Source organism: Esox lucius, chromosome 19, assembly GCF_011004845.1.
Source record: "Esox lucius isolate fEsoLuc1 chromosome 19, fEsoLuc1.pri, whole genome shotgun sequence".
In the NCBI taxonomy this organism is placed as follows: domain Eukaryota; kingdom Metazoa; phylum Chordata; class Actinopteri; order Esociformes; family Esocidae; genus Esox; species Esox lucius.
The window spans coordinates 24121737-24137732 of NC_047587.1; positions in this window are offsets into that span (position 1 = coordinate 24121737).

Below are 15996 nucleotides of genomic sequence, written 5' to 3' on the forward strand. Positions count from 1 at the left end.
GCAAAGGAGAAAGAGAAGTAGGTATTCCCATTTATGCGTTACTCTGAGCATTACACACTACGCACCTTATGTGGACTACAATATGCAGTACAGCTGTGCTCATAAGTTTGCATACGCTGGCAGAAATTGTGACATTTTGGCATTGATTATGAAAATATGACAGATCATTAAAACATTTAAAAAGATATTTAAAGATAGTGGTGATACGAAGCCATTTATTATCACATTGTTTGGCTCCTTTTGAAATCATAATGATAGCAGAAATCACCCAAATGGCCCTGATCAAAATTTTACATACCCCTGAATGTTTGGCCTTGTTACAGACACCCAAGGTGACACACACATGTTAAAATGGCAATTACAGTTTTTCTCAGTCAGTTTGGCAAATCTTTTAAAGTCTTATCAGTCTTAACTGTTTCAAGGGACATCACAACTCTATGGCTTGTCTGCAATTTGTAATAACACACCCAAAATATTTAATTAATTCTTTAAAACCTAGTTACTGTGCCAGTAAATTGGCCAGTGCTACCAAAATGAAAAGTTATTTTCTCATCATGTGAGCCGTATTGGTCAAATTTTTTTAGATGTTTTTTCACCATGGCAGTCAACCATGGAAATGTTGGTTATATATACATTTCTTTACATTTTTGTCTAGCTGAATGCTGATGTGTATCACACTGAGCTTTTTAGATACCAGTTTCAACAGTGGTAAAAGTTTACTGGGAAAAGTGAATACTATACAATTCTGTAGTACTCAGAAAAAGGATATGCACATTTGTATGTATACAGTAAATCTAGTGGTGTTGCATGTAAACAGAAAATTTTGCATGTCAATCTTTTGCATGTCAATCTTTACATATTTCTAACATATAAAGTCATATATAGTGAGCTGACATCCTGTCGCACTTGTTGGTCTGGCAAGAGATTTTCATCAACATCACATCTGATGTTTTCCCTTTTGATGCACCGGGGGGAAAATATCCTGGCGATTCATATTTCATTACTATGTCACCTGGCAAATAAATTGCAAATACAGCAGATATCACCAACTTGTCATTTCATGGATATTTATGGAATATACAGATTTTGATAATTGAATGGATAATTTTGCATGTGATGGCTCAAAAAAGTTTAGAAGTTTTTAAGAGTATGAGAATTTCGCTGAAAATTATCTCATCAGTTTTGATCAGCAAGCCATGTACATGAAGGTATTGTGCTTACTGTAAACAATTGGACTTACTATTTCTCACATGTGCCAAAACATGTGCAATTTGCTTAAATGAATGAGAAATTCTAATCTGATGTGAGCAAGAAACAAATTGTTCAGAGATTAGAAATATTTACTTTTTGAAAAAAATATTTGGTTAGGGTTAGGGTTTCTCATTCGAGAAATGAGCCAAAAACATTGAGAAAAACTGTAATATTCTCTACTAATTGTATGCCTTGTGTTAAGTGTTGACTGTTTATGGCCTAGCACAACAAAAAGCATTAGATTACCACTCCCAGTCCAGTTTCATGTTGGCTAAATATGCACATAGCACCAAGTCGAACATAAACCAAAATGATGGTCCCTGCCAACTGCACAACTGATACCAAAACATGTTGCCAGCTAAAGGGTATTGGGTGCTGTCCTCTGTAACTACCAAAAAAGTATTATTCTGAAACAACACCTGCCTTCTCAACACCAGGTGCCCCAAACTCATTCATAACCAAGCCTATCCCCAAAAATTATTTGGGCACGGAAGCTGAGGCCACACAAGCCTTGTCAATAGGACATAAAACCTTGTCAATAGGACATAAACAAGCTACATTTTGTTGTCTAACAGTATTAGTAAAGTTATTACAGTGGCCACACAATAAAAAGACTGTCTTCGCGTTATCTTTTATAGCAGGTTAACTTTTGCTTAACAGTAACTATCATACATTTACAGTCACCATCAACGGTTTAGTCAAGTCTTCCTCTGGTCCACAGGTCTCCCAGCATCACTGAACTCTAGGTTTCTTCCAAAATTTTGGCCTCTCTTAGGGAGTTTTTCCTAGCCACTGTGCTTCAACATTGTGGTTGCTTGCTCCTTGGGGTTTCAGGCTGGGTGTTTTATAAAAGCACTTTGTGACAACTGCTGATGTAAAAAGGGCTTTATAAATACATTTGATTGATTGATTGAACCCTTTGAACTCTATTAAATGGCTTGATATCATCACTCAGAAAATAACACAAATGGTTATGATCCATGATTTATTTTAGCCAGTTAGTGTCGTGGGAAAAAGAAAAACAAAGTCAGGCTTTATTGACTGGTATTTGCTGCTATCCGTCAGTATATGCCATTGTAAAGTATAACATAATGTTAATGATAATGTAAAATGAGGCACCTTTTCTTTCTCGTTTGCTCTACATATCATTGTGTAAAATGGCTTTAAGTTCAAGGTGTTTCCTCATCAGCACATTTTGATTCGGCCCACAACCTCAGCAAATGTTTGTAATTAGCTCCCAATGCTTTGAATGGAACATGTTGAGTGTTGGTGGGATGAGGCCTATTTTTTCACAGCAGGCAAAGATCAGAAACTGAAACCAGCTTTTGTTCCTTGGACAGGATGAAGACAAAAAGCTGCTAGAAGGTGTTTAGAAGGACCTCTGGAACATATTAACAGGTATTCACAGTTAAAAAGTCAATTGGAGTTAACCCAAAGGCAGTAATAAAGACTGTCACCTGTTGAAAGTATGGAGTTGGGAATGCTTAACATCCTGGTAATAACAAATGCAGAACACTCTTTCCGTAATTTATATTAAACCTGGGGTATAGTGTACTTTTAGTTTTTATCATGGAATTTAGTTCATTAATGTTAGGTGTGAGCATTTTTATTAAAGTCATGTTGTAACTAAACCCCACAGTACTTACAAACATCACAGAAAATAAGATAACATGAAGCTATCTGTGTTTTGCAAAGAAAAAAGGAAAATGAGAAAAATAAATGCGTATGTGAATGTAAAGAATACATCAAATGTTTTTATTTAACTGGAATCACAGAAATGACTACATGCCTAAAAAAATTGTGCAATGTATTGTAGTGATACCCTGAGGTAATAAAGATTTTAATTTAAAAGCTTGGACCTCAAGGTTAGAGGTCAAAATCCTGGGAAAGCTGTGGGCGTTTTTCCCAAACTTTAAGACCAACATTTAACTGCACTGCTGTCAGTGCAATCTATTATTGTGTCAAAGTTCTGTTTCTACTCCGGCCTGAAAGAATGGCACAACAGCCTGTTTTAATTTAAGTTGGGGAAAGTCCAACTATATAAGTTATAAGTCGCTCATTCCTCCAGATGTGCCTTGATCAAGAAAAGCTGACTGAGAGCTTTGTTTCCTTTAAGACACTAGTCTGATTATATCACATATTTTTGGCTGATTCTATTAGTCTTTGTGTGGGGTCTGTGACTCAGTGGGCTCTATCAAGATGGAAAGCAGGAAGATTATTCTTCCAAATAAGTCTAGCCATCCAAAGTAACTGAGTTTTGTATGTGTGTATGTATGCGTGTGTGCATATCTGTTTGCATTGGTGGGATATGGTACCTCAATATGGAGACTGTGGGTACACTTGGATACAGAAGCCTGCCGTTGAAGATGGATGATATGCCAAACTGGAATACTGTCTTTTCATCCTCTTTTTAGAATTAAAAGAGTTAAGTATGCTAAATTGTGGATGATTTTGAAATGCTGTTTTTATATATTTAACTTTTATTTAACCAGGAATATCAATTGAGAACAGATTATTTTGTACCATGTCGTCCTGGCAAGAGGCAAAAGGCCTAATGTTTGAACAAAATAAAATTAAAATATATGACAAAATGGAAAACACTGTGCTTCCTGTTTGTTTTTAGCTGTTTGGCCTCCTCACAATTTTTTGGCCTCCTCAAAATAAATTCAATTCTGTATTTAAGAGTTTGCCAATGTGTTCACTTTCTCTTTACATGGTATACACTACCAACTTAATCTTTTCTTTTTATTGGCCAGTCTGAGATATGGCTTTTGTTTTGCAACTCTGCCTTGAAGGCCAGCATCTCAGAGTCACCTGCACACTGTTCCTACTGGTGTTTTCTGGGCACTATTTAATGAAGCTGCCAGTTGAGGACCTGTGAGGTGTCTGTTTCTCAAACTAGACACAAATGTATTTGTTCTCTTGCTCACTTGTGCACCAGAGCCTCCCACTCCTCTATCTTTTCTAAATAGATACAGTTGTGCTGTTCTGTGAAGGTGGTCATACACAGCATTGTATGAGATCTTCAGTTTCTTAGCAGTTTCTCACATGGAATAGCCTTGATCTTTCTTTGTTTCTGGGCATTTTGAGACTCTAATCGAAACCCAGCTCCAGATACTCGACTAATCTAAAGAATTAGATTTAGTCCGTTTTTTTTGCTTCTTTAATCAGCACAACAGTTTTCAGCTGTGCTAACATAACTGAAAATGTTTTTCTAATAATCAATTAGCCTTTTAAAATTATTAACTTGGATTAGTAAAAACACAACATAGAACTGATGGTTGCTGATAATGGGCCTCTGTAGACCTATGTAGATATTCCATTTAATATCAGCCATTTCCAGCTACAATAGTCATTCACTGTTGTAGCTGGAAAAGTGTAGACTTATATAAAACATGTCTACACTTTATTTCTGATTAATTCATTGTTATTTTTATGGACAAAAGTCATCCCAAACCTTTAAACGGTAGTGCAGCTTGCGTCGGCTCTTTTGAGATTGGAGCTGTATATGCTTTCTAACAAAAGCCATGTCAAATGGAAATCCCTAGTCATTGGTGACTCTAATACCCACAATATAAACCAATTGACTGCTGACTTGTCTGGGGTTGGTGCCTGGGGTTTGCCAGTATATGTCTTATACTGGCAAATATAGAGATGTTGTAATCCGCATCGGCACCAATGATTTTAGGGTGAGGTGAAATGAGAGAACAGTCAAAGGTCACCAAGCACAACATAAACCGGTGTAAACCACCTAGCAACAGATGTTGAGGCCCCCTCTCAGTTAACTGAATTGCTAGCTGAAAACTGATTTTGTGATCATACAAAATGAGACTAACAGAGCCAATCGTGACCAGAGGAGTGACAAACTTCATACAAATTGGAGTGATGGATTCATTTTATCCAACAGGGGTCTAACTCTAGCCTATCCAAATTGTTATAGTGTGCCAGTCAGGCAGTAGGCTGTTAGCCACAGTAGTTGAATCTGCCCCTAGTATAATGTGGTCAAGTCACTTTTCACCAGTGAGACAGAGTGCCTTGATCTAGGTTGAGTAAAGGTAAACACTGAAGTGTTTAGCTTTCATTATAACATTTATGTAAAACATATGTACAAAAATCTGACTAATTAGGGTCCATTTAAACTATTATATATTTTCCAAACGGTATCTAAGAATACCTGTTCTGCTAGATTTATTTGTGATGTATTTTTGACAGCTTTTTTCGTTTGTCAGTTGATAAAGCAGCTTTATTGTTTTTTTTTTGTTTTTTGTGGAACATGAAAGAATTAGGGGAACACGTAATCATCACAGTATAACACCAAGTCAATTAAACGTCAGGGATATCCATCTGTCCAGTTAGGAATAATAAGCGATTGTAAATCAATGTCACCTATTTTGGTGCAAATGAAAGTGACAACAGGTGCACTGGAGAGGCAACAGCAAGACAACCCCCAAAAAGGGAATGGTTTTGAAGGGGGTGGCCATAGAGTTGTTCTCTCCTTATCCTTCCTGACTAATTCTTCTTAAGTTTTATGTTTTCTAGTGTCCTTGTCACTTCTGGTAGCATGAGGCAGTATCTGCAGCCCATTTAGGTTGCACAGGTAGTCCAGCTCCTCCAGGATATCACATCCAAATGTACTGTCACAAGATGGTTTGCTCTGTCTCCTAGTACAGTCTCAAATGCATGTAGGAGATATCAGGAAATGGGACGTTACACGAGGAGAGTTGGACAAGGCATCAACCCAGCAGCAGGATCGGTTTCTGCTCTTTTGTATGAGGAGGAACAGGAGGAGCACTGCCAGAGCCCTACAAAATGACCTCCAGCGGGCTACTTGTGTGCATGTTTCTGACCAAACTGTCAGAAACAGACTCCATGAGGGTGGCACGACCTGATTGCTGTTAGATATCGGGATGAAATCCTCAGACCCATCGTCAAACCTTACGCTAGTGCATTGGTCCCTGGGTTTCTCCAGGTGCAGGACAAAGCAGGACATGGCCAAAGTGTGTAGGCAGTTCCTGAAAGGCATTGATGCCTTTGACTGGCCCTCACATTACCCAGACCTGAATCCAATTGACAACCTCTGGGACGTTATGTATTGGTGCATCTGACGCTGCCAAATTGCACCACAGACTGTCCAGGAGCTCACTGATGCACTGATCCAGATCTGGGAGTTGCTGTGATGAAATTCTCTCAAGTTGTGCTTTCATTTGTTTTCTTTGATTTTCGGTGTGTGTTTGAATCCAGACCTCCATCGGTTGGTGATTTTGGTTTCCCATTGACTGTTGTTTGATCATATTTTGATCTTTACTTTGATCTTTATTGTATTTTGTTCACTGAGACCCGATGTGAATTTATTTTGCTTAAAATTGTAATTTCTATTTCTAAGGGCACTTTATAAGGGGGATTTTCCACTGTCTCCTTAGCTTAGCTTTTGGTTGATAGCATGGCTTGTAAGGCTTCTTACAGCAGAACTCAACACACTTGATATGTTCAAGAGACTTGATTCTAACATACTTGTGCATTTCTAGCTCCAACCATTTGGTAATGGCCATTTTCTGTGTGACAGGACAACCGCTGACTCTGGAGAGATTTTTTTGTATTGTGTATTGTGTGTCTTAGCAGAAAATGGCGATAACCAGCATTTTCCCCTGGCTCTCTCCTTTTTATTGATGAATACCACACATACACACGTGTCACAAATGGTTTGATATTTCCAGACATCTTTATGACTCTCTTTTTAGGCCACCCCACCACTTCAAAAAGGCAACAAATGATGCATTCTGGTAATGCATTTACTGTAATGGCTTATATCACCTGGTTTGCAAATTTTGGCTGAACACAGTAGAATAAAAACACATAACAACATGATCAAATTCGCTCACTCCCGTGTGGTGTGATGTTAGACTCGTATGAGTAAATTGACAGATTTACATTGGGTCAACTTAAAATTATATAACTGTGAATCATTACCTTAATATTTTAGGATGGATTAATGTAATCCAAGAACTAGAAAGCTTGTTCTGACTGTAACTAACTCAACTGGTGCTTCTTCATTGGTTTATTTTTTTATTTATACACCTTCTCGGACAACTTACTGTAGGAATCCAAGTGTGACTGTCTGAGTTGTAAACTGGGATGCACTTTTGGGATGCATTAGTGTTATATCTATGTGCCACAGCTAATATTGTTTATCAAATGGCATTTATTCTCTCACACTTGTGATTTCCAGGCTGACCATCATCGCGGGTTGAGCGACTTCGCCTACAGGCACTGGAGATGCAGCTGCAAGCCGCTGACTCAGCAGGCAAAGTTCCAACACCTTTACTGTGAAAAAAGCATCTAAGGAATAAACATTTTGCAGAAAATAATAGCAGTGTGCTTTGGTAATTTTAATCACTATCTTTCTAAATATTTTCCCAGTTTCTGGGAATTATTTGATCCCTTAGGTTTATTTGAGCAGTGAGTGACAGAATAACAACAACAAAATCCAGAAAAAAGCATGTATAAAATGTTATAAATTGATATCCATTTTAATGACTGAAATAAGTATTTGATCCCCTCTCAATCAGAAAGGTTTCTGGCTCCCAGGTGTCTTTTATACAGCTAAAGAGCTGAGATTAGGAGCACACTCTTAAAGGGAGTGTGTAAAAGACACCTGTCCACAGAAGCAATCAATCAGATTCCAAACTCTCCACCATGGCCAAGACCAAAGAGCTGTCCAAGGATGTCAGGGACAAGATTGTAGACCTACACAAAGCTGGAATGGGCTACAAGACCATCGCCAAGCAGCTTGGTGAGAAGGTGACAACAGTTGGTGTGATTATTCGCAAATGGAAGAAACACAAAAGAACTGTCAATCTCCCTCGGTCTGGGTCTCCATGTAAGATCTCACCTTGTAGAGTTGCAATGATCATATGAATGGTGAGGAATCAGCCCAGAACTACACTGGAGGATCTCAAGGCAGCTGGGACCATAGTCACCAAGAAAACAATTGGTAACACATTACGCTGTGAAGGACTGAAATCCTGCAGCACCTGCAAGGTCCCCCTACTCAAGAATGCACATGTACAGGCCTGTCTGAAGTTTGCCAATGGACATCTGAATGATTCAGCGGAGAGCTGGGTGAAAGTGCTGTGGTCAGAAAAGACCAAAATCAAGCTCTTTGGCATCAACTCAACTCACCGTGTTTGGAGGAGGAGGAATGCAGCCTATGACCCCAAGAACACCATCTCCACCGTCAAACATGGAGTTGGAAACATTATGTTTGTGGGTGTTTTTCTGCTAAAGGGACAGGACAACTTCACTGCATCAAAGGAATGATGGACGGGGCCATGTACTGTCAAATCTTGGGTGAGAACCTCCTTTCCTCAGACAGGGCATTGGATGGTTATTCCAGCATGACATTGATCCAAAACATACGGCCAAGGCAACAAAGTAATGGCTCAAGAAGAAACACATTAAGGTCCAGGAGTGGCCTAGCCAATCTTCAGACTTTAATCCCATAGAAAATCTGTGAAGGGAGCTGAAGGTTCAAGTTGCCAAACGTCAGCCTCGAAACCTTAATGATTTGGAGAAGATCTGCAAAGAGGAGTGGGACAAAATCCCTCCTGAGATGCACACCTGGTGGCCAACTACAAGAAACTTCTGACCTCTGTGATTGCCAACAAGGTTTTTGCCACCAAGTACTAAGTCATGTTTTGCAGATGTGTCGAATACTTATTTCACAAATAAATGTTTCCCTCACTGTACCTGGCCACTGGTAGAAGCTCAGATGTCTCCCTTCGCAATGCTGATGTGGGTGGTGGACTGCCCTCTCTAAGGGAAGACAAACCATTTGCTTCAGTCTGGAAGCTCATCTTGTTGGTATATGTCTACGGTGCTTTGTAGCACTCTTACTATGGAGCCACTGGAATCCAAGATCTGCATCAGCATGGTGATGACCTTGAGGGACCTGGGACACTGGGATGGCCTGGAGCTCTCATTGGTTCATGAAAAAAGCAATGTTTGGGAACTCTTCTGGTGCTGAGAGGCAATGCACTGCTCTTTTTGTTTCCTTTGTTTTATTGACAATAACCTTGGGGGAGACTCAGAGCCGCCTGCAAATGTGTGGCGAGCTGGCATTTGGCCAAGTATTTTTCAGTGGTGTGGCGCCGCCCCACCACCTTCAAAGCAGCGGCGTATCGAGCGCATTCAATGCATCTACAATTTTAAATGTAAAATAAAAAAAATATTATTTTAAGCTCACTGATTAATAATTACGCAATTCAATACAATCTGATGTATAGAATGGGAATATTTTGCAAACACCTTTTTGAAGTGAGCTGTTGATCAATTTAATAATTGATTATACACCATTTTATACTGTAACTATTATTGTAACATGCCGTGTCCATCTGGATAAGTCTCTACTAAGTTACTCAAATGTATGTGAACGTTTGCAACTATCTTTCATCAACAATGCATACAAGTAGGACACAGAAGTTTACCTCACAATTTCAGAAAAAGATCAGACTGGTCCCAAAAAAAAGGCTGTTGATATGTCCCAAATTTTGCCACACCACTTTTGGACTTGTGGTGCCACCTGTGGGGAGACTAGCCAGATCTTAAGGAGCATGTGCATATTGTACATGTCTCGCAGTGCCTGGATTCCCCTGTCTGGCTGAGCTGAAAGCAGGGTCAGGATTGGTGTAAAATTCATGTTTGCACCATGTTGCAACCAGTTAGTTGTCTCTGAATATAGAGGGCTGAAGTTAATCAGCATCAGTTAAGCAGCATCTCTATGTCAGGTCATGGAAGAACCCTGATGAGCAGATAAACAGAATTATTCTGCATAGAACCATGTATGTCATCGAGATACATGGATTACTGTGTGATTTCTGAACTTTGCATGACAACAAACTACGTAGATAATCCTGCCTTAGACAGTTTGTAAAATGCAAGAGCCTCTTTCTGGGTTCATCACTGTTTGGAGCAGATTAGTGGAGGAGGGTCGTGGATCTCATATGGCCCAGTCAGGGGCCATTACAGCAGGGCTTAAAGGATTAATGCTGTCTCTCTCTCCAATATTCAATCAAATCAGCCTTGGAAATGCATGACATGCAGGAAAAATGTCTGTCAGTGTTTGTGAGTGTATCACAAGGCTCAACTGAGTTTGTGTTTCTGTGTGATATTCTTTCTCTTTTCTATGATGTGGTATTTCCTTATGAGTCCTGAATTCATCAAATTTTGTTTGACAGTTACTTTGAGCAGAATTTAGTATTTCCTGAGTTTCCAGTCTAGCTAGCTAACTGTAGTAATGGACTTTTAATGCAATGGGCTTCCATAGGAATAGCCCATGGTCATATGGGGTTGGGGTATGGTCAAAGGCTAAATCCCTTTTTAAAGACACCATTAGCCTTCTCTATCAACAGACAGGCCATTTCACCATATGTTGGATGAGACATCATTTTCAGTCTACTATATGGCCATTTCTGATCCTTGGGCTCTTGTCAGTAAACTCCATGGGAGAGATATCATCAGTAATATTAGGAGTCTGGCAGTACTGAGGCCTTTAAAAGTCACTTCACTTCCCCTGGCTATTCAGATTTACAATAGGGAATGTGAGAGTACAGGTCAGAAGTGAACGGTTTGCAAACATTATAAAATTGCATTTAAGGTATGCACATTTAAGTGGCTTAAAATTGATCACAGAATTGAATTCTAGCAGAGGTGTATCTAGAGATATGTCATGTTCTAACCTTGCTAAATTCCCTAACAATTCACCATCTTTACTTGTGATGAAAGGGTAAGTACAATCAAGGAATCAATCATTAGCAAGTGGAAAATCTACGGAACTTTCAATAGCTACAGAAAATCGAAATAACTTTAAAATAACTACTCACAATGAAGCATTCATAAACTATTCACTAGTTAATAATGTATTAATCATTAGTCCATTCAACATTTTTATTAAAGGTTGTAAATTGTTTTGGCGCATCTAAAGTGTGGGCTTCAAATACTTTATAATTTTTTGTGTTATCATTAATGTCTCAAAAAAGAGGAGTAGCTAATGCTCCTTAAGGTCTCAAGGAGCTCCTTAAGGTCCCCAGGACATGTGAATAACCTCACAATATAGGATGTTTAAGGAACTCTAGTATTCAATCAGTATTTGGAAAGTATTCTGACCCCTTCACTTTTTTTCACATTTTGTTACATTATTCAAAATGGATTACATTAAAAAAAAAACTTCATCGATCTTTACACAATACCCCATAATGACCAAGCAAAAACTATGAAGGTAAAACAGCGACATCATTTTTATTTCATTTGCAAATGGAGATACCCATTAGGACACTGTATGGCATGGCTTAGATTTTTCTGACCAATGAACTGAAACAACAAATACATGTTATGATGTGAACCATATAAAACTCATAAGTATAGGCCTAAACTTGTCTAATACAAAATATGAATAATGCTATCTGAATGGCTATTCTTGTGGTAAAAACATACCCTTCTCAAAGGCAAAATGATAATTAGCTATGTAAATTCCTAACTAGTAGTTAGATTTACATTTTAGTAATTGAGCTAGTAGACTCCAGTAAAACTTAGTTTGTGCAATGATCTAGCTAGATGGAAAAGTAATGTAATACAATCAAAAACTGAGGTAGGAGAAGCCAACCATGCTGAGCCAGGTTTTCAGTCCTCTGCATCACTACGAGTAGAAACACATGCGCTGCTTGTTCCAGAGTCCAGATTCTCAGAGTCAGAGTCTCAGATTGGTTAAAAGGTGAAAACACTAAGTAGTAATTTCATTGGTCAGAAAAAGATATGGCCTGCCAATCAGACTCCTCATGGGTATCTCCACTTGCAAACGCTTAATAACGTACTACTGCAGATTGTGATTTACAAGTAGGGTAACATGGGGTAACAATACCCCCTGGGGTATAATGTAACTCTCACAAAAAACACAAAATGTCACCATTCTTTTTTTCAACACCTCTTCTGGCTGTCTTAAGTCTTAATTAACTACAAATTTCCTCTGCATCATCACACCTGCTCAGCTTACTATTAAAAGAAAATTCTTCTTAATCTCATTTCAAGGACTGCTGAGATTTAAAATACTGTCTAATTTAAACGATAATTTAGTTTAACTGTATGAAATGACGTGAGGAAAAGGTAAGTGGTGTAAAAAAGGCAAATACCTTTTAAGATAAGGTGCCACAATTGACAGTGCAGCACAGAGCAAAAACCATGCCATGGTTTGAAGGAATTTTCTGTAGAGCTTCAAGACAGTATTGAGTCAAAGCGCATATATGGGGAAATATACAAACACATTTATCCTGAATTGAAGGTCCAAAGAACATGGCCTCCATAATTCTTTAATTGAAGTTTGGAACCACCAACACTCATCCTAGAGCTGGCCAACTGGCCAAACTGAGAAATTATGGGAGAAGGGCCTTAGTCAAGGTGACCAAGAACATGCCTAGCCATTCTGCTTCTTATCACATATTGCACTTGACCAGGAAGCACTTGTTAGAATAGTTAATATGTCATAATCCCCATAAAACCAAGTGGTAACGTGATGTTTGTTCGGTTTTTTGGTATTTTCTTCTGCTTATATTTTGCCAATATTGATAAAAGTAAACATATCCTGTAGGTATTTACACAGATATGAAACCGGCGAGGTGGTGTAAGCCTACATTAACAATCTCTACACTGTATTTCTGATCAATTTGATGTTGGACAATGGACAAAAATTTGCTTTTCTTTAAAAAACAAGGACATTTCTAAATGACCCCAAATGGTAGTGTATATATTTCCCTTTGGAACCAGATGTTGTTCATCTTGTCTATTCTCACTTTGTCAAGCTTAACAAGACTTCCACACACAACATACTGCAACAAATAATTATCGCTCATCTCCCAACCACCTTTCTATCTCCCTCTGTCTCTCTTACATACACAACTCTTCACTTTGTTTTGTCTCATCAACTTGTCCAAATGAGTCAAGGGAAAACAGGTCTGTACATCTTTCATCCACTTCACTTACAGAACATGCTCATTAGTAACTCAATACTGCTTAGGCTCTCAGGCAAGGCATTCCAAGTATCTCCACCCTTTGCCCTCCCACACTTTTAGAACGCTCCATCCAAGGGTCCTGGCACTGTCCTGCTTATTGATAATAACACATACGGTTAAGGTTAAGGTGATAATACAGAAAGACAATTGCTTGTAGATATTTGTATAATACATATATGGCATTCAGTATATGTTCTTATCCAGAATTATTCACTCCATCATCATAGGTACATTAATCAAGGACACAAGATACTTTTCAACAAGTTTGCTCTGGGATTCAGACAAGCTGATTTGGGATATTGGTCATACCAGTAGGCATCCACTTGGCAGGAATGTGTTGGGCTGACAGAGCTTGTTGATACACTCAATGCATGTGCATGGAGTACCTTGACTTGAGTACCTTGCCAAAATCTGATGGGGTAGAAACAGTAAAGTGCAACAAACATAAAATCATTAGTATTCACAAAACAGCTGCTTCCTATCGGCCTCATTTTGGGGCAGTATGTTTACTACATTTTGAAATAAGCAAACTGTTTGTGTCAGAAGAGGTACATTTAGCTAGCTACCAATCTAGCTAGTTAGCTTTTGTCACCTTATTATTTGCTTCTCTGGTAAATGTCAGGTTTAATCATACTGTAGGTCTGGAAGCGCTCCATCACATTAGCTTGGATGGTAGAATTCATTATAAAATGCTATTATAGAATGTTTAATCCAGAACTGACTAATTCCTCCATATTCATCTGTTCATACATTCAGCATTCATAGCTAACACAGATACCATAGATTCAAAAGAAGTTGTAAGTTAATTACCATAGCCACTGTTTAGCAATATGCAAGACAGAAATCAATATAATACAATATAATAATTATCATACAGGACTGAGCCAGAGCAGGAAGCACTGACCCTTCAGGGTTATAGTCTATAGATTATAGATATTGACACCTTGTACAATAATTAATATACCTGCTGATGGGAACATTGCTGAAAGAAATCCTATGGCTGTATAACTCAAATACTATGACCATAAAAAAATGACTTTTGCTATAGGATGTAGGCTACATGTATTCTTCACATCTCGCTAATCCTTCAATACACGTTCTGACAGAGTGTGGTGTTTGGGGAAATCCCATTCCCCCACTGCTTCTGGCCAACTATTTGTGAAACAAATCTCACTGACTAAGAAATTTCTTAAACATTATACAACCATTTAAAGTTTCCCTAGGTTTAAATGCTTATTCATAATAAAATATTTGAAGTGTGATTGCTTTGCAAAATTCCCCACAAAACCATTCATATTTAAAATGTATGTTCTATGTGCAGAATCTGGCAGCACAAATGCAAAACACAATATGGATATGTTTGACCCATTGACAAATAATGTAAATAAAATAACATGAATCCTGAATAATCATTATAAAAAGGATTTCTGGGCATTTCTTGTCCCATTCAAATCACTCCAATTGTTTTTGTTTAACCATGTAAAACTGGGTCCAAGCGTTTAAAGGTTAAAACTACCTCCTTGGATTCTACAGCATAGTTTACATTTTGCTGGAATTCTCTCCTTGATGGTGTCAGAGCTGACTGTACAGCAGTGTGTCTCCTTGGAGCTTCAATTCAGGAATGCAAATGCCTTGGGCCCAGACAGGCAGTGATTTATCTCCTCATCTATTCTTGCACACATCTGCCCGTGCCCTTGTGTCTGCCTGTTGCTCATTCTTTTCCCCTCTCAAGCAGCGTGTCTACCGTGAGCCCTGGGACTCCCCAACATGCCTCTGTCTGCCTTACCATCCCCCAGACATTTGGCCTGGTGCTTCCCCTCACCCTGCCACAGCAGACAGTGGGGAGGGGGAGGTGGTGAGTGGAGGAGGGGGCAGTCAACTCTGATTGGGTCAGTCTGGTCATAATGATGTGGGAAAGGTCCCTTCACTTGTGCACTCACTGAGCACTTACTTCACAGAACTGAGAGGCACTGCACAGTATATTACTATTTACTGTAGTGTATGCTGTGTAACAGTAACCTGATATCCACACTTACTTCATGTCAAAAGAGATTACCATCAAAGGAGCACAGTGGGAGCTAGCAGACCAACCTGCTGCCCCCTGACTTGTGTGGACGAACAGAGAATGTCTAGGAAGTGATGCTAGTTTGTTTTACTATTTAAACAGTATATTAAGAGCAGCAGCAATAGTGCAAAAGTCTCATAATTCTAAAAAGCTGTGGCCCACACTCCAGCCTCCAGTAGTGCAGTCGTACAAAGTATAGCTAGACATTACAGTCTTTATCCTTAACATTCTTCTTGAGATGTCCCTTGTCCTTTGAACTATGGCCTGCATCCTTATTCTGATTTCAAATTTTTCAGTCCATGCTTCTTGTGAATCTACTGTGCTTTGGAGAAACGACTGTCCTGTGAGAGGACAGATTTTATAAATTACAGCTGTCTGGGATGGGAGTTGACATTCGTAAAGGCTTTCTACACTGCCATTGTAATTGAGTCTGCTTGTTTTTTCTAAGACACCAACTGATATAACTATGACAGGACACCTCATTGCTATATATTAACTGCTTCACTGAAGGATATAAGGGGTGACTTCTGCATCTCTCTGAATCAGAAAAATACAGAAAGTGTGACACATCTAGTTCAAAACATGAATCTGGTATTTTAATGCTTCATAAATATTCATATCACA